General features: G+C 44.4%; 1 long non-coding RNA gene across 5 annotated transcripts in view; it reads left to right on the top strand.

The window, feature by feature from the left end:
- Positions 1 to 21,883, top strand: part of LOC125183257 (uncharacterized) — a 121,149-nt gene that overhangs the window by 74,288 nt on the left and 24,978 nt on the right. Inside the window, exon 6 of one of the 5 annotated variants that reach the window (XR_007164985.2) lies at positions 6,562 to 14,051. The exons of the other annotated variants lie outside the window; for them this stretch is intronic. This is a non-coding gene — a long non-coding RNA (uncharacterized lncRNA). Of the gene's footprint in view, positions 1 to 6,561; positions 14,052 to 21,883 lie in introns of those variants that run through there. 5 annotated transcript variants of the gene reach the window in all.

Below are 21,883 nucleotides of genomic sequence, written 5' to 3'. Positions count from 1 at the left end.
GATTTTGTGTGATGCAGAGTAAAAGTATTGGGTGCAGTCTGTCTGATTTGTCCTTTTGTACTCTTTGCAGTTGTAAATTGTTCAGCCCTCTCATCTTGAAGCTGGTCTGGAATATGCAAATGTATGTGTCAGGTCAGACAGAAGAGCCAGGATCTTTTAGAGAGCGCTAGGTAGCAGATGCTTAGGGAGAAGAGGGTAAGAAATGAGGCAGAGGCAAGAGTAGTCCTTTCCTGGGTGTGCCCTGGCAGATTCAGCTGTCAGTGATCTGGAGCCTTGCTGGGCTGTGTGAAAAGCACTATAGAGAAGTAGATGGCATTCCTGTCCTCATTCAGGAGCTCCTGGTGCAAAACGATGCTCTGATTTGCTCTCTTGCTAGTGGAAGCTACAGCAGTCTGCTTTTCAGTCATCTCAGCGTCTTTTGACAGCGCTGACCTGCGGCTAGAGCTGGATGGGAGTTCAGTGTCCTGTTGCTAATACACCCTGCTTCAAGCATGCCCTTGCTCAACTGTGTCACCGTTAACTTAAGTGCAAGGCCCCCGTGACGGCTGAGGTGAGGCGTGAGGGGCAGTGAGTGATGTGGGCTTCTGGGCCATTCGGTTATAAAAAGACAGGGGAGGGCTCCTTCTGGGAAGATCTCCCAGCTTCCCAGCTGCGGCTGAAGTCTTGCTGGCAGCAAGCTACTCAGAGTGCTGCTCAGTCTGAGGGGGCTGAGTGCTGCGGTGGATGTACTCCCAGAGGGCTCGGTGGAGGCAACAGTACTTCAATAATAACACATCCATTGGGTCAGGGATGATGCTGTGGGGCAGTCTCTTCCTGTTTGTATAAAGCAGCTCATTTTGTTCTAGGTGCTCTGCTGAGAACTATGCTGTGTTTTTTTTTTTTTTTTTAAAGTTTTGGGCACTCATGTTCCATCACTCTAATGTCCAATCACTTTGCACTTCATCATCACAAATACATCGGGAATGGGAAAAGCTTGCATCCTCAGGTTGCTGGCAGAATGAGAATGTAACGTAGGTAGTCACCAGAAGGTATGTGGAATTCTTAAGCTGCAATAACTTCTGAACTCCCTCCGCGTTTCTTTCTGCATCTTTATTGAAATGTCTTGAAATTTTAAAGGCTTCCTATTTCAGTTAAGCCTCAAGTATTTTTGAGAACTGACATGTGATTTCTTCCCAAGAACCTCATGAGCCAGGGAATTAAAACTTGGAGTTCGTAGCGTCCTAATGGCATCGTGATTCTGCCTTCACATCAGAGGTTAAATGGAGCAGAAGTAACCATTGCTTGTCAGTTTTGCCAAAACTTTTTCCTAAAGAATTAATAAAATGATAAAGTTAGAATTCAGGCTTGGCCAGGCTTATACAAAATGAGGCACTGAAATGCTCAACCCGCTTAATCCTTAAAAACAGGAGTCAGACACAAGTGTCCTCCTCTAAAGTGACTTCTTTAAATTAAACCAATTCTCTTTCTGTCTTTAAATGTCAGTCTAGAGTTTCATGTTCTTCAGATTGTCAGATAGGCTGAAAACTAATGAGAATTAGCTTGAAGTATTGGATTTTTAATTGGATTTTCAAATTCAGCACGTATAGTAAAGTGACCATTATGAAAGTAAAACATGCCCCCTCATCCTAAGCTTAGAAACAAATTGTTTTGAAGGTTCTCGAGGACAAAGATGAAGACTTTAGATAGAAGGGATAGTAAGTGTTCCTGCTTCTGTACTGATGCACTAGGGAAGTATTTATGAAGTATTATGTTGGAATTCAGGCACTGCTAACAGGCAGTAACAGCATTTTGGTTACAGAGCTTCCACCTTGTTGAAAAGTCTGTGGTGTGGAGCTGTGGGTGGAAACTCCTTTTCCTATTTTAAGTATTGTATTTTAATTATGTTACAGGAACTTTCCAAGCGCTACCTAATTTAGATGAAGCTCTTTAGGAATTTGGAAGACTAAGTTCTGCAGTAGATGCCATTTCTTTCTTGTTTAAATTGTTTTGATTTTTTTTCCTTTTCTTACTGGGGTTATAACAGTTATAACAGACACAGCCCAAGAAGCTGATTCTGAGATCTCATAGCAGCTTCATGAGGAAACAGGACTCATAACAGGATTGAGCTAATCTACTTGATGATTAAAAAAAAAATGATTTCAAAAATGTACATCCCAATTTTTAAATTTACATCCCAATTTTTACTGTAACTATGGGCTTCTAATTTTGGAGTAGTGATTATTCAGTTTAGATTTTGTCATTGATTTTTGGTGTAGCCTTTTGAGGTGGAAAGAACTACAGATCTCATTGGTTTTGAAAGCTTTATGTAGACGTTGGGCAGTTACAGTATGTTGCACTCTGACAAGTACACAGTCCCAGGAAGCTTCATCTAAATTTACCGAAGTCTATCTTAAAAATAAGTTTGGTTTTTAACTCACTGTTCCTGTTGTAGATTAATCCTTATTTGGCAACTGAGGTTGGGAAGAAGCAGACTGGAAAAAAACAATCTGCAAGTGCTCCGTGCCCTTGGTGCTCAGCAGGGTCTGCAGGCACACGCACCGCCCCGGCTGCACAGACGGAAGGGGTCGGGTAGCAGCAGATAGAAAGTGGTGCACGCGGTAATTAGTACATCACAGCATCCTCGTTTTTCTACAAAATGCAACAACACTTTATTTTTTCCCCTGCCTTAGTAATTAATGTTTTGAAAACATTGAAGAAATGTAAAGTTCTCAGTAAGTGGTAAATGCTATTAATTGTAACCGCTGAGTAGGTTATTGCTTGGCTTTCACGTGGTCCCCTTCCCTCTGGGCGAGCACCAGGGGATGTATACTTCCAGGGTAACATGGTAGCTACTGTGCTCCTTGCAAGGCCAGGCACAACAGCGCTTGTGCTTGTGTTCTCAGTGGGTGGGGAACCAACTGCAACACTAGGACATTTCCAGGGATTGCTCAGGTGTCTTTAATTACGGTGCTGTAAAAGCACTTTGTCTGCAAAACAATCAAGCGTGCTGAAATAAAATCCCTGTTAGGTCTGTGACCTGAGTGATTAGTTGTTCTGTGTTTCTGGAGATCGTCTGGAGCTGTGCAGGTTCCTCTCTCCCTGAAGTGTTTCCTTGCCTTCCTGTGCTCCCCCCCGTCCCTTACGAAGCCTCTGACACAGTCACTCATGTTGTGCAGCATTAATGGCTTCAGGGGATTGAATGTGACAATATAATGGCTCTTTTCATACCTGTCAGGTACAAGCTGGATTAAGCAGTGCACGTGAGGTATTTTTAGCTTGTGATCAAAGTGATTGAGGGAGAGGTACCCCAGGGATCTTATTTAATTGCTGCGAAAATGACTTTAATAGAGAAATAGAGTTGCTGAGAGGGCAGCAGGATGGGGGAGGCACTCTCACTCTTTCTGGTACGTGAGCACACTTGGTGCCCATCAGAAGTGTCTGTACCCAAAGGCATGCGGCACGGGGGAGTTAGAGGTCTGTGGTCTCTCCGGGATCGCTGGATGTGGTGGGATGCTCACAGCTGGAGCGCTGCAGCGGAGGATGTGAGCCCCTGGGGAGGGGCAGGCTGGGCCTTGAGGAAGAGTTGCCCTGTCTGCGAGGAAGGAGCAGGAGTGCGTGGGGCTCTGCCTTGAGGAGGGTGGTGAGCCAGTGGAGAGTTTTGGGGTCAGCATCACCAGGCAGTGCAGGTGGTGTTGTGGACAGTGTCTGGTACAGACTGCCTGATCAGGAAGAAGAAAGACACGAGGCCTTCATGCATGTGGAAGAAGCCTGATGTTTGCATGCCCTGGTCCTCATTGGGAACTGTAGCCACCCCAGTGTCCCCTGGAAGGGCAACCCAGCTGGGCACAAGTGATGCAGGAGGCTTCTGAAGTGGTGAAAACTCCCAACCAGAGGTGGTCAGGGAACGGACAAGGGCAGGTGCTGTGCTGGGCCTCGTACTTACAGACAAAGAACTGGTTGGGCGTGTGAGTTTGGGGGCATCCGTGGAGACAGTGGCCTAGATATGGTGGAGTTTAGGATCTGGAGGGAAAGGGACAAGGCAAATAGAATCACAACCTTGAGCTTCATGAGAAGAGCAAACTTTGGTCTGTTTGTGGACCTGCTTGGTTATTGTTCATGGGTAGTCTCCTCCACCACCAAGAGTGGGCCAAGCAGATGGGCAGGAAATGAAGTGCAGGTGACTGGAGGTCTGCACGGACGAACACGGAGCTCCTGACCCAGCATAAAAAGGCATGCAAGAGGCGGCAGCAGGGTCATATGGTACTGGTGCAAACCATCTTCATTAAAGACCTAGATGGTGGGTCGGTGCACCACGTGGTTGTGCTGCCATTCGGATGGACGTCAACCAGTTGGCAAAAATGGTCAACAGGAACCTTACCAAGTTCAGCAAAGGGAAGTGCAAAGTCCTGCTCCTGGGGGAGAAACAGTCCAATGTGCTCTGCAGGCTGGGGACTGGCGGGCTGCAAAATAGCTTGGCAGAAACGGCCTGAGGGGTCCCAGTGGACCAGAAGTTGAACACGAGCTAGCAGAGAAGGCCACTGCATCCTGGGCTGCATTAGGGGGAGCATAGCCAGCAGGAGATGATCGTCCCCTCTGCCCAGTGGTGGGGAGACAAGGACAGGTCCTTGGAGACCCCCCAGCCTGGCTGGACGTGGTCCTGGGCAGCCAGCTCTGGTGGTGCTGTTTGGGCAGGGGGGGCACCAGGCAATCCCTAGGGGTCCCTCCCCCCAACTCTTCTCTGCTATCTGTGGTTCTGTGATATCTGTGTTCACTCCAAAATTATTTGCATGCAAATGATGCTTTTTTTTAAGGCAGACAATTCATATTTTGCTGGGTAGTGTGTAGCCTACAAATTTTCGTAGATTACAAAATGCAGCTTATTATTAAGTTTGGCTGTTATGTCACGGTAAGCTGCACATGATTAATATGGCTCTTCTGTTGAAAGGAGGTAGTACCTGGGTTATCTCTGACAGAGACAGCTTCGGGGAATAGGACTGGATTCTGTAGTAGTTCTTGCCTGTGCACTGAATAAGTGCAAGGGAATTTGAACGCTTTGCTTTCAGTGCTGGGATGACTAGCCTATGTAATTGTACACAGTAACAGCACTTACGTTACTTCAATAATGTGTTTATTCTTGTCCTGTCTACGTGCTACAAAAGAGGGTAGCCAGTACAGAGCGATGGATAACGGATTCCACGTGTGGAAGGAAACCAGTGCAAGGGAAACTGGAGCACGTTGTAAATCAGAAGTAGGATTAGCAGCACTGCATCTGCCCCAACAAGCTAAACAGGGACTCCTTCCTGCAAAATACTAATCTGAAAAGATACTGAAAAGATCTGAAAAGAAGGGCACTGAGAAGTCGAAATAACGTGGGTCAGTGCATTGCTTTACAGCTAGCACTGTTGGGAAAAATGGTCTTGGAGGGAGCAAGTGTTGAACTGGCTTCAAATCCGGTGTCCTTGACCAATCCGAGGCACTTTAGTGGATGTTGCAGATGACCCGCAGGTAGTAGCTGCTCACGGTAGCTGCAGATGTGTTGAGTACAGTGACTGTACCCTCTGATGCATGCTAACAGTTGCAGATGATCTCATCCGGAAATTGAAGTTAAAGGGGGAGCTGAAGACACGAGGAGATGAGGACGTGTTCTTGCAGGGGTGATGCAGTCTGTGCAAGCTGTCAGTGGGGGGGACGTAGGCTACGTGCAGATCCCTAAAGAAGTTTTGGTCCCTGCGTCCTAGCGACCTTCTGAGGATGTCAGCGCTGGTTGTAGGTGAGCTGTCAGGGGTCCTCTGGCCCCAGATGACTGCAGCAGGACAGATAAAACTCAAGGTAGGCAGCTTTGGGAGTGGAGTTACTATGGAGCTGGTACACAGAAGCAGCTGTCAGGTGTTCCTGCTTTGGCTGTCTCAAGGGTAGTGGGGATAGAAAATCACTCCTTTTCAATAAGCTGAGTGGAACTAAGTGAAGTTGTATGCGCTGCACTATGCAAGTTTTTTCCCCAGTGATATCCACTTAGTTCCTGACAAAAATGTATTCAAAAGATTAGTGGCAGAACACTTGGAAGCTGGAACCACTCAGGACTAATGATATAATTACTCTATAAAGCCATTTGTAAAGCAATTATGTACTATTGTTCTCTTTTGTTCTATATCTTTATAAAAGTGAGCCATCTTGGCAGGCTGCATTATGAATGCAGTGAGCTGGCTGTTATGTAAGAATATGAATAATTTGTATGCATAGTTATAAAAGAGAAACGATGCTTTTACAATGTAACTGCAATGTTTATATGTAAAAATTCAGCTAGCTGGTACAATTCTGATGTGGCCAGTGTTTTTGAATGGGTAGTCTTTAACTTCCATAGGAAGGTTTTTTTCCCTCTAAAGAGAACATTATTAAATGTGTTGCTCAAATGCTGGAGGTAATCTAGTTATTAGAACTGCAAACTCCTGTAAATGAGGTGCCTTTTTTGCAACTTTTTGCATTTTGTTGCTCTGCTTTAATTAAAGTAAGAGGTGCAGTTGTTAACTGGCTGTAGTAAACACATTTCACTTAGCGCCGAAAACATTTCTGTTCCTTTTTCAGTCTTGGAACTGCTGTGGAGCTTAGCTGGCAAGTTGTAATTACGGGACGTACTTCAACTTTGTGATACTTGGCCTTCCCCGGGTAAAAGAATAAAATCTGATGTTCAGAAATTTAAGATGATTAAATTGCAAACTTGTGTTTATTTTTATTATTATTGTTGTTGTTATTACTACTGTTACTATTATGCTGGTGTGCCATAGTCCTAGGAGGATGGCGGTTTGTAAATGAAGTGAAGAAGAGCTCTACTACATGGAAGCAGTGCTGCTTGGCTTAGTGACTGGCTAGGTTACCTGGTGTAACTTCATAGCTTTTTGGCTTTGTAGCTTAATATTTACTACTTTTTGCCTCCATTCTTCCCCAAAATCGTAGTTGTTGACAAATGCTGAGTACTCCATCCGATTATGTAATTTCTGACCTGGCCCTGGTGATAGGACTGGCACAGAGCACAGGAGGCAGCACGGCGTTTCCTGGCGGGCTGGCCTGCTGGCCTTCCTTGGCTACCCAGCAAGGAGCGTCCCTAAAGGGGGCGGAAATGAGACCATCGAGCAGAAGAGTCGGTAAGGAGCGCTGTCCCATACAATGACTGGCTAATTGCAGTGAAATTCAGAGAAGGTACCTAAGAGCTTTTGTAGGTAGATCTATTAACAAGCGCTTCCCTTCTAATTTGCACCTCAGTCTGGAGAAGGCTGATGTGCACAGCTGCAGACTGTCAGTATGTGCTTAGCTTTTGTTTGTTGCTGTGTGGGGACGTTGGATTTTTTTAATATGCCTAAGCATCAACATCTATTTCGGCTGAACTGTAAGTCATGGATGGGCTGAATTAATTTCCTGCTGGAAAAGGTGGTCCCATTCCGGCACTCTCCTGTGTGTGTGCTCGTGTCAGATCCTCTGACAACCAAATCAGCCTGTCTAGAATGGGAGAAAGCTCAGCAAAGCCAGGTTTGTTTTCTGTTGGGTTCAGGAGCTGAACTGGCTTCCTGGGAGATGAGGCAGCCCAGAGGGGAGGGGAGGGCTGCATGGGTACACTTGCGGGGGAAGAGGGAGCTGGCAAACAGCAGGGAGCAGCAGCAGCATCTCTCCAGCAGCAAGGTGTGAAGTAAGGGAGGTTTTCTGGGCAGCTCGTGGAGCGGCAATGGAGCCGTTTCAGTGTTTTACAGCAGTTGTGACGAGCATTGTGCTTGCTGGCCCAGAAAAACCTGTAGCAGGTGGCTGTGAATGGGCTGGATACTTGTTCTCAATTTTTGGTAAACATTTATTTGTAGTCTAATCTGCGGAATGTGTGGGTGTGTATATATATATTTAAGTTTAAAACTCTCCAGCAAGGACCATAGCTTGCCTATTGAAACCTGTAGGTGCCCTGGTACAAATGTGGGAGTGGGAGCCAGTTACCTCCAAGGCCTGCTTTAGGCTGGAGAGAACCTTCCTGATCAGAGGTAATGCTTTAGACAGCATGTGTGTGTTTCTGTGACATCGGTGTCACTCCTGGCTTGGTTCAGCTGACGGCCTGGCAATAAAATGCATTTTACGTGCACTGGAGCTTGTTGAGTTGTGGCTACTCGTGTCAGGGAACTGCAGACAGAGAGCTGCAAAGGGAGAGGGCTGGTATTTATCTGTAGGTAGGAGGCTCACCTGCAGGATGTGTATGAGTTGAGAAATTTGTGCTGTAGCAGAATAGAGAATTAATTTGTTGACATTATGATATTAAGTAGTATTGAAGTTTGTGATTGTAACCCTCACTTTCAGAACAAGAACTTCAAATTTCTGAAGCAGCTTAAAAGAAATACTGGTGTTTACTTACCTTATGTGAAGAGGAAAGGAAGTGAGATAAGTGATCAGGCAGTGGAGTTGAAGCCTGAAAAGAACTTGTTTTATTCAATGTCAGTAGAAAGGGATAAACATTATAAAATATTTCCAAAACTTTATTTTTCTCCTTGTTTTCTCTTATCAAAGTGGAGGGACAGCTGTATAATACGGTGGCTTTGAGAAGAGAACCAAGCACTTCCACTCAGAAGATGCACTTGCCTGCTGGCTGTGCTGCTGGCTTGTTGGGGAAAAGCAGGCCAGTTGTTCTTCTGTGCGTTGTGAGAAATCTTTCACGCTGTAAAGGACTGGGGGGTCTACTACTAATAAAAACAGCACTATGGTTTAGACGTCACTGTTAGTTACTGCGTGCTGTGTTTCCAGGTGAGGAGAACCTTTACTTTCTACAGCTTTGAGGGATCTGTCATTAAATTAAATGTCTAAATTTGTATTTCTGAGAGGAACTCTTTGTTTCCTCTCGTTATTTTATGTTGGCAAAATATTCTTAATAATATGATATCATAACAATTGGGCAATGTAGAGTGAGATGAATGATGTTAGATTACAGAACTGTTGGAGAAATCGAAGATAATTGTGTTCATCGTATGTTAATCTCCAACTTGGCTTCCTCTGAATCATTGAGTGACTTGTACAAGAAGGGATTAAGCTCTCCAAGCATTACCCTTCTTGAATTTTTCAACGTAAAACACAGGATATGAGATGTGATTATGAATCTCTGTTGTATAAGGGATCACAGGAATACATCCAGCTTTATCAGGTGCACCTCTAATCTCCCACATTAAAATCCTATAGTCAAACTCTGAAAATACCAATTAGATTGTACTCTTCAGTTCCTGGGAAATACCGAATGGTTTCTAACATATTATTTTTTTTCCCCCTTCCGGGAGGGTTGTGTCATTGTGCTAGGGTTGAATTTTAACTTCTGATGTATGGTGGTAATATTGGTAACTTCCAGTTTTGTTCACTGGGATGTTTCTCACTGCTGGCGTGCGCTGCTTTGACGAATGCAAAATACAGCCCAGAAAGTGCTGTGCTTGTTACCTTGCTGAACTTCAATTTGCTCAAGTTTTTCTCTTGAGTTTTGTATTGATTTTACTTTGCCTACTACCCGAAAGAACAGGCTGGATGATGGAACCTAACTAGCGGTTTTACACGTGGTATGAGGTTTTTTTCTCTGTTGAAATCTGATTGCCAAATGAATGTGACCTGAACATTAGGAAGCACCTTCCAGTTAATATTGCTGAACTGTGTATAAATCATCATGAAAGTACTTCTGGTGTATACATGAGACTCTGTTCCTTGAAGCATCATAGAATTCTTTGAAGTGGAGGTGTCTGCAGCATTAATAATACAGAAATTTGGCGTGATAGCAGGAAGGAGCTGTCATGAGGTATTGTCAGTTCACCTGCTGGAGCCTTTCAAGTGCTAATTTAGCTATATAAAACAAGCTTACACCAGAGGTACTGCACAAATCTGAACATAGGCACTTCAGGCAGGGCTGAGGAAGGAAAAGGAGTTTTCCTTTTTAAAAACACAATGGAGAGAATACAGGGAACAGGACAAGGACAAAGAAATGACATGGAAGAATGGGGGAGCAGGGATCAAGCACTGAACTCTGCTCTCTGGGGACAGCGACAAGACCTGAGGGAACGTCATGGGGCTGGGACAGGGGAGGGTCAGGCTGGGTGTTAGGGAAAGGTTCTGCACCCAGAGGTGGTCGGGCACTGGGACAGGCTCCTCAGGGACATGGTGATGGTCCTGAGCCTGACAGAGTTCAAGGAGTATTTGGACAAGGCTCTCAGACACATGGTCTGATTTTGGGGTGGTTCTGTGTGGAGCCAGGGGTAGGACTTGATGGTCCTTGTGGGTCCCTTCCAACTCGGGATATTCTATGGGATTCTCAGGATTCTATGAAAATGATGTGAGATTCCTTCTTTGAAGGTCCATACAGCCACGTGGTATGTTTGTGTCTGTTTGCCCTTCCTTCCTCTCTGTCTTTTTTTTTAATCATTTCTTAACCAGATTTAGAGAGAGGCTCACACATACAGTGCTCCTGCATGAAGTTAAAACACTTTTTATCTGTCTGCAGGCTAAACAAAGCCTACTCCATGAGCTGCCTCCTCACATGGCAGCCCGCAGGGGGGAGTGCTCTCCCGCATCGCCGAGCTGTGGAAGAAGCGTTCCCATGTCGGGGGGCACAGGAGCAGGGCAAGGCCGGAGCCAGGGGCGCTCACGGTGCAGAACGGAGAACGGCCCCACTGATGGGACGCAGTCCCACAGAGCTGGGAAGTGAGGGCAACAGCCAGGTCTGAGGGCAGTCCAGGAAATCCAAACATCACCTCGGGGACAGAGCTGGGACGGGCACACCTAGGACAATTTGGGCTGGGGCTGAAGGCCTGGGCTTGAGCTTGGATGGAGGCTGTGTGAGTCCCGGTCCCGGGACTGGGGTGAGTCCCGGCTGGGGTGAGTCCCGGCCAGGCTGAAAAACACGAGGCAACCAGTGCTGCGGGCTCTGCTGCAAGTTCCAGGTGCTTGTTTTCAACCAAGGCCCACGTCTCTAGGTGTTTCTACAATAAAGTCATGGATTTTTCACATATATTTCAAACAAGTTCAAACTAAGTTCATGTAGATGCTGTTTCTGATGATGCAGATCCATGATGTTTCTTTAAAATGCTTATCAGTGGAAGGGGTGTCTTGCCAAGAATCAACATCGACATTTGTTACAGCAAATGCTGCTTGCTTTCTGCCCAGTCTGCAGCCTTTCAGGAAATATCAGACACATGGTATTTGCAAAAGATGGGTATTATTTCGACAAAATTTTGCAGACATTTTCATATACAATGATTGAGAGTGACAGTGAATCCACATAGTTCTCAGTGGCTTTTTGGAGCTGATAACATCTACAGCAGGAGTGGGAGTAATTTATAAGCGAATTATTTGCCATGCATGTCTGTCAGTGACATTTTCTAAAAATAAATAAAATAAAATGTAATTAGATTAATCTGGTCCTGTGGAAATATAATCTTGACAAAGTATGTTTCTTGCTGCCACAGAATGCTATTAGCCCACTGAGTTTTGTGTGTGTGTTGTTAGTAATTTAAGTACTGTACCAGTCAAAATAACTGCAAATTGCTGGTACCAGATGTCATTAATGCAGAAAAGCATTTCTCTGCCCTAACCTTATATTCAGTAATATAAAGGTTTTCTGAAGATATTGTGCAGTTAATTAGGAAATTAGCTCTTGCCTCGTAATCTCACAGTTTCTTTTCTAAAGAAAACACTTTCTTTTGTATGTAGATCAGAGAATGAAACATCTCATTGTTACTATTCCTCCACTGGAGTAACTGCTGGTGTAGCCTTGCTTGAGTGTTTTTTGTTTGCAAGTCCAGATAACGTCAAGTAAGTCTGTGTATGCACAAGGTTACGTGCAAGAATTGAAGCATCACTGAGGAGGTAGAAGGGAAGCTGAGTGGGCAGGCGTGGTGAAGCTGCTCCCAGGGTAGCTAAGAGAACCCTGTGGGTGATGGAGGCCCAGACTCAAAGCCCTGGGCCACCTGATGGCCAGCTGCACTAGAGTCTGGCCTTCCAGTTTTTCCTTGGGGAACGTCCTCGCCACTTGGCTGTTGATGTTCGTGGGGGTAGATTGTACTTACGCTGCATGGTGTGCGTCCTTTGCTATGCTCTCTTCTTGCCATTGGTTTACGTCATTCATTAGATATGTAATGTAAAACTAAGTGCGACAGATTTCTTGAGCTTGAAAATATGCTTTGGAACTTGGCAAGGTTTCTCTTTTCTCCTTTACTGTGACTAGGATCAAACTGAAATGAAAGGGAGGAGTAGTAATGCTGGGAGAAAGGATGGAAGGTGTCAGCCAGAAGGTATTCACATAACAGCAGTGAAAAAGGAGAAGTGAATGTAAAATCAGAATCAAAACAGCAGATGGGGTGTTGAGCAGTGAGAAAGCAGTGGGGAAAAAAAGGAAAGGGGGAAATAAGGGTGAGCAGTAAAATTAATGTTGAAATATAAAAAGATGAGAAATGGAGGAAAAGGAAGGTGCCACGGGAGCTGAGTGTCAGGCTGCAGGAAGAGTGGGAGCAGGAAGGGCAGCTCGTGCCCCTCGCTCTAAGCACAGCTGGTGGAGCAAGGGGTTGAGAGAACAAGCAGCTCGGTTTTGGGAAAACTCTTGAATTCCTTGGTTGGAAGGACTGGGATTCTGGCAGTGGGCTTCGGGGCTGGTAGCATGTGAACAGACTGAGGAATCTTGCACCTATTTATGCAAATGGTGAGGAGTCAGCCTGAGTACTGTGGATGCACAAGGGGAGCTGTAGGAATTCACCGTGTCCTTGTGAAACTGTTCCCCTTGAATGATGGAAGGGATGCCAACATGAGTAAAGGATGCGTCTGGCTTTCAGCATAGGATGATGAAACTCTCAAAATACTACTTTCCAAAAATGGAATCTGACAAATCTGATCTTGTCAAATAACCCAGGAAGGAGGAGCTGTAGCAAGCACTGAATGGACAATTCCCATTCTCCTTCCTCCATCACAGGACCCAACAGTAGCTCTGGAAAAGAGCCATGAGAGCACCTCATGGCTTCCAAAAATGCCTTGCAATGATAGATTCTGCAGGTGCAACTTGGTAAGCTTATCAAAAGGAAGATGGAGAGGTGACCTGATTACACTGTAAATGGTACCTATTTTCATGGGGAGAAAGTGCAGGGTGCTGAAGGACTCTCATTGTGCTGAGAACCACTGAAAGTGAAACTAGATGAATTAAAACGAGAGGTGAGGCAGGTGCTTTTAACAGTGAAACAGGAAAGAGGAGGATTTTCCATTTCCAGGTATCTATTTCAGTATCCTCCTTTTCAATGTGCAAAATCAAGTTATACACAGAAACAGTCCTACCTACTCTCCTTTTAACATTTCCAACGAGTGGATCGAGTCTTTGCCACAGGACTGTGCTTGGAGCTGACAATGTCTCTTTTGCAAACCAAGCTTTCTTTTTCCATTGCTATTTTCCTGAGTATTGTTCCCTAGTCTTGAAAACAGGACTAGGGAAAAAAAAAAAAAAGGAATAAATCGCTTTTCATGAAAAGATAACTGAGGGGAGATGGGCAAACAGATTGCAGGCTGCTGTTGTAAAATGTTGTCACAAGGACAAAGTCTGCCTTGGTTTTCATGCCCACTGGGGACTGGCTAAGAAGTAAATGTCGTCTGAAATTGCTGCTGAGGACATTTTAGTGCAGATGTGAGAGAGGCCTTTCATGTTGGGAAGGAGTATTAGACCAAATTTACTTGCTAGGCCTGTGGAATCTTATCAATAGAGATTTTCAAGAAATTTTTAGTCAAATATCTGTCTGCGTGTCTTAGATCTCAGTAGGAGGAAAGGCTCGGATGGTACTTAGACATTTCCATTCTGAATTTTTAAGACTTTTCCCAGATGAACAATTTTGTGAGTTTTGATTTAAAATGAATTTTTTTCAAATGGGTCCTGTTTCCCAAGCGGCTCTGATTCCTTTTTCAGTGCTCTCATCTTTTCCTCATTTTTCAGTCTGCAGGTATCTGCAATACCAATTTGCTTTGTTAGCTTTGCTTTAGTTACTTTTCCTTATTGATGGAAGCATTTCTTTGTAAAGAGTTTCAGCCCAATCCCTTTGGGAACTTGCCAGTAATTGAGCCTCAGATGACGAGTCCCTGTTAATGTCTGTGTTTTCAAGCTAGGTAGATATTTTTAATCCATTTAATGTGCACTGCAGTCACACTGCATTCTCAGGTGCTAACTTTGAGGTCTTACCTAAATCTAAGAAATTTGTGCTATTAACCTAACCTGAAATCTACTGGAAGGCAGAATCGGGTTTGTAAGAGCTGTTCTCCATCATATCGTTTTTGCTGGCATTTTGTTATGTTCCTGGTTTTCTGTTGCCTAAATGCTACTTCAGTCATTCCATTCATGGCACCTATTAGATATTGGATTGATGTGACCACGCTTGCAGTCTGTGGGAACACACAAACTTAGCCTTGAACACAGGAATAGTCTTATTGAAATTAGTGTTTTTCTAGTTAGGGGGAAAACAAAACAAAGACCCAACCCTGAATTTGATTTTTTTCACCAATTTTCAGCCACTTTGGAAAAAAATAGACACAAAAACTACATGTAATATAAACGGCCACTTCTTTTTTGTGTAATTATTGGTGTTTTACTTTCTTTTTCTTGAAGCTAATATTGTATGCCTCCCGTCTGAAAAGAAATGCATGGTGGTAGCTGAGGAAAACGGGAAAGTGAAGGGTTTTCAGCTGAGCCCTCCTGGAGAACTGAAGCGCAGTGCTGGTCCATTGCAGTGCAAGCTGTCAGTAGCACAGGAAATAAATACGTAAATGTCAGAAAGCACTACAGATTTAGTGGGCCAACTTTCAGAAGAAATGTATCAGCTTTGAGAACACATCAAGTGCTGTCAGCACAGCCCAGAGCCATAAATATTTAATTTATCTTGACCCTTTTGATGTTGACAATCAATGTTGTTCTCTTCTGCTGCAGATCTGGGACTATTATGCTGACGGTGATACCAGTCAGTTCCTCAAATGGAGTGACACTATCTCCCCATATTCTGTTCGTCATGGTCATGGGATTCTGTCAGAAGCCTTTGCTCACAGTGCAGAATGTGTGAGATTTATAGCTGAGAGCCTGCTCAGAAGTAGAGCAGAACAGAATAATTATGTAATGTATCTTGTTAATGATCATTTTATGCAACAAGATACACAAAGTAAAACTGTCTGTGTGCAAAAAAACCCTCACATTAACTAATGATAAACTTCTAAATGCTTGAAAGGAGTCAAACATTGCCATTGTGGCTTTGCTTTGCCACCACTTATTTAGTTTCTCATTGCATTTAAAATACGAGAAAATATTTGCACTGAGTTAAGGATATGATTTAGCTGTAGCAAATATTCTTTTTTTAGCTGACTTTTCCTGTTACAGAGGTTGCTTGGAAAAACAGGTTTTGGCTGTCCTGCAGTAACCCTGGCGCATCGATTCCATGAGTGAAGTGTACATCAGTGTTTAAAACCGAGTGTTTTAGTGAAACAGGTGAGTCATTTGAAATGAGGCAGTTAAAGTGGTTTTTGGTTTCAGCCATCAAAGAGAGGGAGGATTACACCTAAAGTAAATGGATGATTATTGGTCATCAGAGTGATGATGATTTTTACTGTAGCAATGTTTCACACCGGTAGGAGCTCAAAAGCACAAGATCTCCTATGCAGTCACGTCAGGTAGCATATCTTTTCTGAAGTTTGGTTTGACTCAGCAACGTTTACCCTGTGATTTTCAGGTTGGAAGCAGAGGATGATGCTGCCATTTGAAACTTGATAGGGCTCTCTGAAGGTCCGTTTATGTGCGTGAAGTCTGAAAAAAAGACATCGCCATCTAGTTCTGTTAAGTGCTATGGAGGTTATGTACCTCCTCTGCAAAAAGGGGAATCAGTGGAAGTACAGCATGTCCTAGTATGCGGCAATCTTAAGCAGGGTGCCACCTCCTGTATCTGTATAAATCTCTTTCTGATTCTCCCAGCCTGGAGCAGGCCAGGACTGTGCCCGACTGATGCCGATCATCTGATCGGGGTCCTGTTGGACCTGAGTTCCAAATAGTACCACAGCTCTGGGCGGTAATGCAAAGTACTTATTTCTTCCGTGGGTGGGAGGACAAATAGAATGAATGAATGTGAATTCCTATCCTGCAGGATTTCTTCTTTGTAAGTAAAAGTCTGCAGTTGTTGTTTTAGGGCAGGGTGTTTTATGACTGGGACACATGGCTTTTTCACAGCTATGTAGGAGAGAGACAAGAAATTCATTTTTGTTTCACAAATCTGTCTTTCTCCTGGATGTTTTTATTTGTTTCATTTGTGTTTTATACTATATAAGAATGTGACGATCAATATTTGTGGGTTTACTGCTTTGTTCCCATCTACTGATACAGTTCCATAAGAGCAGCTGTGTCAGGTGCGACCTCTGGGAGGTGTGGCTTCTCACAAGCAGGGAGCTGAAGACTCTTCAGACCATAACTTCACCTGCCAAGGAGCCTCATGAGAGCTAGTGGAGTTGGGTATAAAGCCCTGATTTTCTTCATGATGGGCTGTGAGTTCCTTTAATAACATCAGAGTGGCAGCACTTTTCCTTCCTGCTTTATTTTGAGGGCAAAACCCAACAACATGACTGCATCTCAGAGCAGGTTGATGGCACCATCTTGGCTGCTAGAATATAATTTCATCCAAGTTCTTCTAGCTTTCTTAAGCAAGAACTCATGTAATGTATTTATTTATTTTTTTTAAATCCTGGTTAAATTGACGACTGCTCTCATAGGCTGGGAGTACAGTCACCTCCGGCAGGGGACTTGGTGAGCTCCCCGTATCACTGAAGCCTGTGTCCTGTCTGCAGTGACACCTGCTCAGCACTAGCCTGGGACATGTTTGAGGTGGGATGGGAACACAGGAATTCACCCAAGGCTTTGCACAAATGCACGTCAGTAAAGCTGGTGGCCAGCTTTAACAGCTGGCTGCAAGATTACACTAGTCAGGAGCATTTTCATCTGGTTTGTAATCTTCCCCACTTCATAGTGGTGGTCTGAAGCTAAAAGCTGTGAGCTGCATCCAGCCCCCAGGGGACAGCTCGGGGGTCTGCCGACAGGCAGTGCAGATTGTTGTTTTCACCTCGTGGCTCTGGCTGGATGCAGGAAGGGAACCGGCTCTGGCTTTCTTCTGCACTGGACTAAACTCTGCTCTGTTACGAGTTTATCTTTACCAGGGAAAAAGAAATGGCACACCACCTACTCAACCTTTTCTCCAAATTGTTTTCATTTAATTAAAATTTGGAAAACTTGAGTGAAAGATCAGCTTGGAGAGTTGCGTTCAACACTGAACGTATTTTTTCCTTTGACTTCAGAAGAAAAAGACGATAGTATGTAGTTCCTAATTAGAGAGAGAGGTTAAGCACAGTGGGCTTTACAATATTTTTCTCTTAATTTCTGATGGATAAAAGCAGGGTGATGAAATGCAGTACGTTATTATTATTATTTTTTTTTTTTGGAATAAATTGTTTAGCACTTGACAAAAATTAAAAAATGTAATGGGAGTCAGAGCATAAACATTTATGAAGGAGAATAATCAATAAGTCTAAAGGTTGCATCTTGAGAAAATACCCACAGAATGTTTGTTCTGGAAGAAAATCCTGCCTCAAGGCATAATAACAATAATAAAGTGACCAAAACAAACAAGAAAAAAGTATTGTTGAAATTAGAAACTATGTTGAAACAGCCTCATTCCGAAGCAGAGCTGGAAGGCTTTGTTGCAATTGTTTGATGCCTTTGCTTTTATTTAAATGCATTTTGCAGCTGTCTGGCAAATTTTAAATGTTCATGTTCTGTTACATAAAAACACTTCCTGAGAATTTCTTCTCCCCTGCACATATTATTGCTTAGAATTGGGGTGAAATTTCGTTTTTGGTAAAACCCACGTTTTTTTTTTTTCAAGATCCATTAAAACTTACTGAAATAGTGTACAGTAATTCTACTTCTGTACAGATGCTGAGGTAGCGTGTGTGTGTTTTGGCAGTATGAATTTGACGATGCTGGCTGGTATCAAACATATTACTTGCATTAAAACAGGTAGGGTCGTCTGGATAAAATGTTAGGAGTTCCTGCAAAGAAGTGTTATATCTATTCTGAAATTATTCGTGTAATACAAATGTCTGTTAATATAAAGCAAAGAGCAGCTTGGTTCCATTTAATAATTGCATTCTGTGTATAACACTTCCCATGTACAAGGCCCAAAGCTCCTTGTGAAAAAGACAGAAATCCCTGACCTGCTGTGTACGGGTGGAAGCTGCAGAGTGGGCAGCGAGGTGACCATGGCCGTTGGCCAACGTGGGAATTTCCAGGCAGCGCGGTGCCTTTTTGGTGGGTTTTGATCCCTCTTTAGATGCGTTGTCAGCTCTCAGCTGCACTCGGGGATCATGATGTTTATTCCAAGTTCCTGTATTCTATGATATTTTTTTCAGTTCTTTTTTGTCAGTGTAGATGGTAGGCTTAGAGTGGTGTGAAGAGCGCATGTGCATTACTTACTTGCTTCAGCTGTCTGGAGGGCAAACAAATTGAGCACTGCAAAGCCAGCTCGTATCAACTGTCTAGGGCATACTTACCTTCCCTTCTACAGTTACTGCCTGGATGCTGCACAACTTTGTGCTTTTCCTGAAAACACTGTGAGATGCTGAAGTGCTTTTAGCTCCACTTCACGAATGGGAATTGAGCTTTTCTACAGCCAGTGGAGGTAAGGGGGTCCCCTTCAGAGTCCCTGGAGAGTTTTAGACCCGTTGCTTAAGAGGTGGTAAATTTCCCTCTGGACGTACCTACTTCTCTCTGTAAGCTTACAGAAGCCATGAACAGCTTGCTTGGACTTGTGCAATTAACTGCTGGTGATTTCCTACCAAGGGGGATTAGCCAGGGCTTTAGTACTGATGTAGGCACCAAAAGGTAGACCAAGTGAATGCCTTGTTTTTGTTGTGCTGAGAGGTTTGTGTGCTCTCTTAGGAGACAGAAGTCCTGGCCATCACTTAGCTGTCTTCTTGGCTCCAAACTGTGGTTTTGCTGCTGTTTTTTCCCCTTTCAGAATTCCCCTTGGTGGAGACCAAGACCTTTGTCTCCTCCATCTCCTTTGAGACATGTGTGCCTGCATGTGTGTGTTGGAGAACAATTTGCCTTGCTTTGTCTCCACTATTCAAATCGAGGCTATAATGCTAGAGATGTCTCATCTGGTTTGGGAATTATACATCAGAAAAAAACAAAGTCAAACAAAAACAAATACACTTTTCGATATTTGCATTCTGAAATTGTAGGAATGATCGATCCTTGTTTTATACTGTCTTCAGAATTTGGATAAAACTAGTTAGAGGTGGGCCGTCCTGATTCACCGGGATGTTCTACGTGTCCTCCATTGTGCCTCCGTAGCTTCCAAGACTCGGTTACATCTGTAGCCATGTACTATTTAGTACAAAATAATTACATAATTTCAATTTCAGCCTTTGGACAAATTACTTTTTAAATTGAAAGAGGCTTAGCTGGCCTTGTGATCCTTCAGTTTAGGAAGGTAACTGCTGAGACTGAGCTCTCAAGCAACATTTAGTGCAGCCTTTCTTAAAACAGAGGTTTGTGGTCTCACTAATTAGTGTTGACATGTAATGGTTTAGACTGAAAACAGAGGGGATTATTTGTCTGTATGGTCCTTTTGTATTTTCTAGATACGGGACTTATTTTGCAGATGAATAAGGGGGAAAAAAAAGCCATTGTGTGGCAAACGGTTTGGAATTCTTTCCTCGGAGGAATCCAGTTTGGAAGTGACATGTAGATTTTGTTCCTGCCCTTAAAGTTGGGAAGAGAGCAGCTCCGGGAACTTGGGAAGAGAGCAGCTCTGAAGGAACTTGGGGAGAGCGTGTTCATTGGGCAGACAAGCAGGTAGTGTCGCACAGAAAAGAGGAGTTAAAAGCCCCTGCGTGTGGCACTGAGGAGACCCCCAGGTGGTCAGTCGGCAGCTGCGTGCCGGGATGCATCCAGGGGCTGCCGCAAGGTGCCAGCCCAGCTGCAGGCTCTGCCAGGCAGCCCGATGCGCCAGCCGCTGGGGCTCGCTCGTGGCTTGGCTTCAACCCAAAGAGAAATGGAGGCCTTGTGTTTTCTTTGCTTCTGCTCCTGTATGAGATTGTGACGCACCATGGATGAATTGAATCATGGGCAGGTTTTTGCACGTGGTGTGAGGTTTGTCGCCGCTCCGTGTTACTGTCATCGCTGATACCTGAGGGCCTCTCAGGTTCTTGCTTTGGTTTGCTGGGGCAGGCATCCAGAAAGTCACAGATCCCCAAACCTTGAAACTGTAAACGGGCGTAGCAAACTTCTGGAGGGAGAAGAATAGCCTTGCTGTGTCCTGGCAGTGTTAGAAGTTATGTGAGTAGGATATACAAGACCACAAGGCCATTGGAAAGGAAGGTAAGAGAAAGCTGTTTGTTCATGTTACAGGAATAAAGACCAAGAAGCTGTAGTCATGAATAGGGCGCAGTGGCATTAAGTAGTTGATGAGACATTGCGAGGCAGCCCCTGAGACTTTAGCCTGGATGGTGAAAGCAGGCCGTGCAGTGCGGTGTGGAGTGCGTTATCCCTGGGGTCAGAAGTCACAGCTTTTGTTTCTGGAGCTGCCCTGAGCATGGCTGATCCAGAGCGCTGTGGCCGTCTGCTCCACCATTTATCCTCCTTAGCTGCCTTTGGAAATGGTTTGTATCGGGTTTGTATCTTACCAACAGCAGGTACATATATAATGTCAGGGGGCTCTGTCTTCTGGCGTAGGTAACTGTTGTCATCATGTAAACAGTGAGTAAAACAACAACACACCAAAAAAAAATCACAACCCAAACTTACACCAAAACCTGCGTAGATTGAGCATGTTGTTAGAGCATGGCCAAGTGTTTTGTTTGGTTGCTGAGACCGAAGTCAAGACCTGTTGGTTTGCCCTGAAGGCAAATTGCCATCCTCAGCTCTAGGCCCCATCTGCTGAGGCCAGGCTGACAGCACGGGATTCACACATGGGATCCACGTACGGGATGCACACACGGGATGCGGGTGCCGGCACCACGTGCATCCACATGGCAGCACTGTGCTTTCTCCCAGCTTTCAGGCTGTGGCTGTAGCGTAGGCATGTGAAGTGAGAAAGGTGCTGGAGCACCAGGCACCCCTCCGACATGAGGTCCTCATGCCCCAGCCCTGCCCCGCGCGCTGGGGCTGCCCCAGCCTGGCCGTCAGGTGTGTGCGGGTAGAAGTGGCCCTGCTCTCGCTGCGTGCAGGGCTCTTGCAGCTGCCTGCCTGCGCCGCAGCCCTTTGTTGCACATCTAAGAGAGCTGGAGCTTTTATATCCAGCCCCTGTGTTGTGGCAGCGTGTGGGTGCCTGGAGGCACTGAAGTACTTACAGGCAGGAAAGGGAAATGGAGAGAGTGAATGTGAATTGCTATTATTATTAATAATAATATTAATGAAAAAGCTCCCAAAGATCAAGGACTTTCAAATTAATTATTCCTAGTTACAATATACAGCATGAAAAGAGGCTGCCTAAACCAATAATGGGCTTCTAGTCCTTCCCTTATTAAATTAATTTTGTTTCAGATCTTCAGCTTTTTCCCCATCTGTGCAAATTTTTTATAAATATTTAAAAGAAGAATTAGAAAGGAAAGATTAAGGAGAGCAGGAGCTGCAGTGAGCCAGCTGAGAAAAGAGTCTGGAAAAGAAATAACTTATGAGATACTGAAGCATTTCTGAATAAATATCCTTTCATTTTTATGACTATTATAATTCTCTTTCAAATACTCTTATGACCAGATCCTGCATTTCTTGTGCATTTAAATCTCCCATTAACCTCAATGCCACAGTATTCAAAGGACCCATCTTGCCTTCCTTGTGCTCAGTGGGACTATGGATTTGTGA

The sequence above is a fragment of the Anser cygnoides genome, chromosome 18 (assembly GCF_040182565.1).
Source record: "Anser cygnoides isolate HZ-2024a breed goose chromosome 18, Taihu_goose_T2T_genome, whole genome shotgun sequence".
Lineage (NCBI taxonomy): Eukaryota > Metazoa > Chordata > Aves > Anseriformes > Anatidae > Anser > Anser cygnoides.
This window is presented reverse-complemented; position numbering and strand designations above follow the sequence as displayed.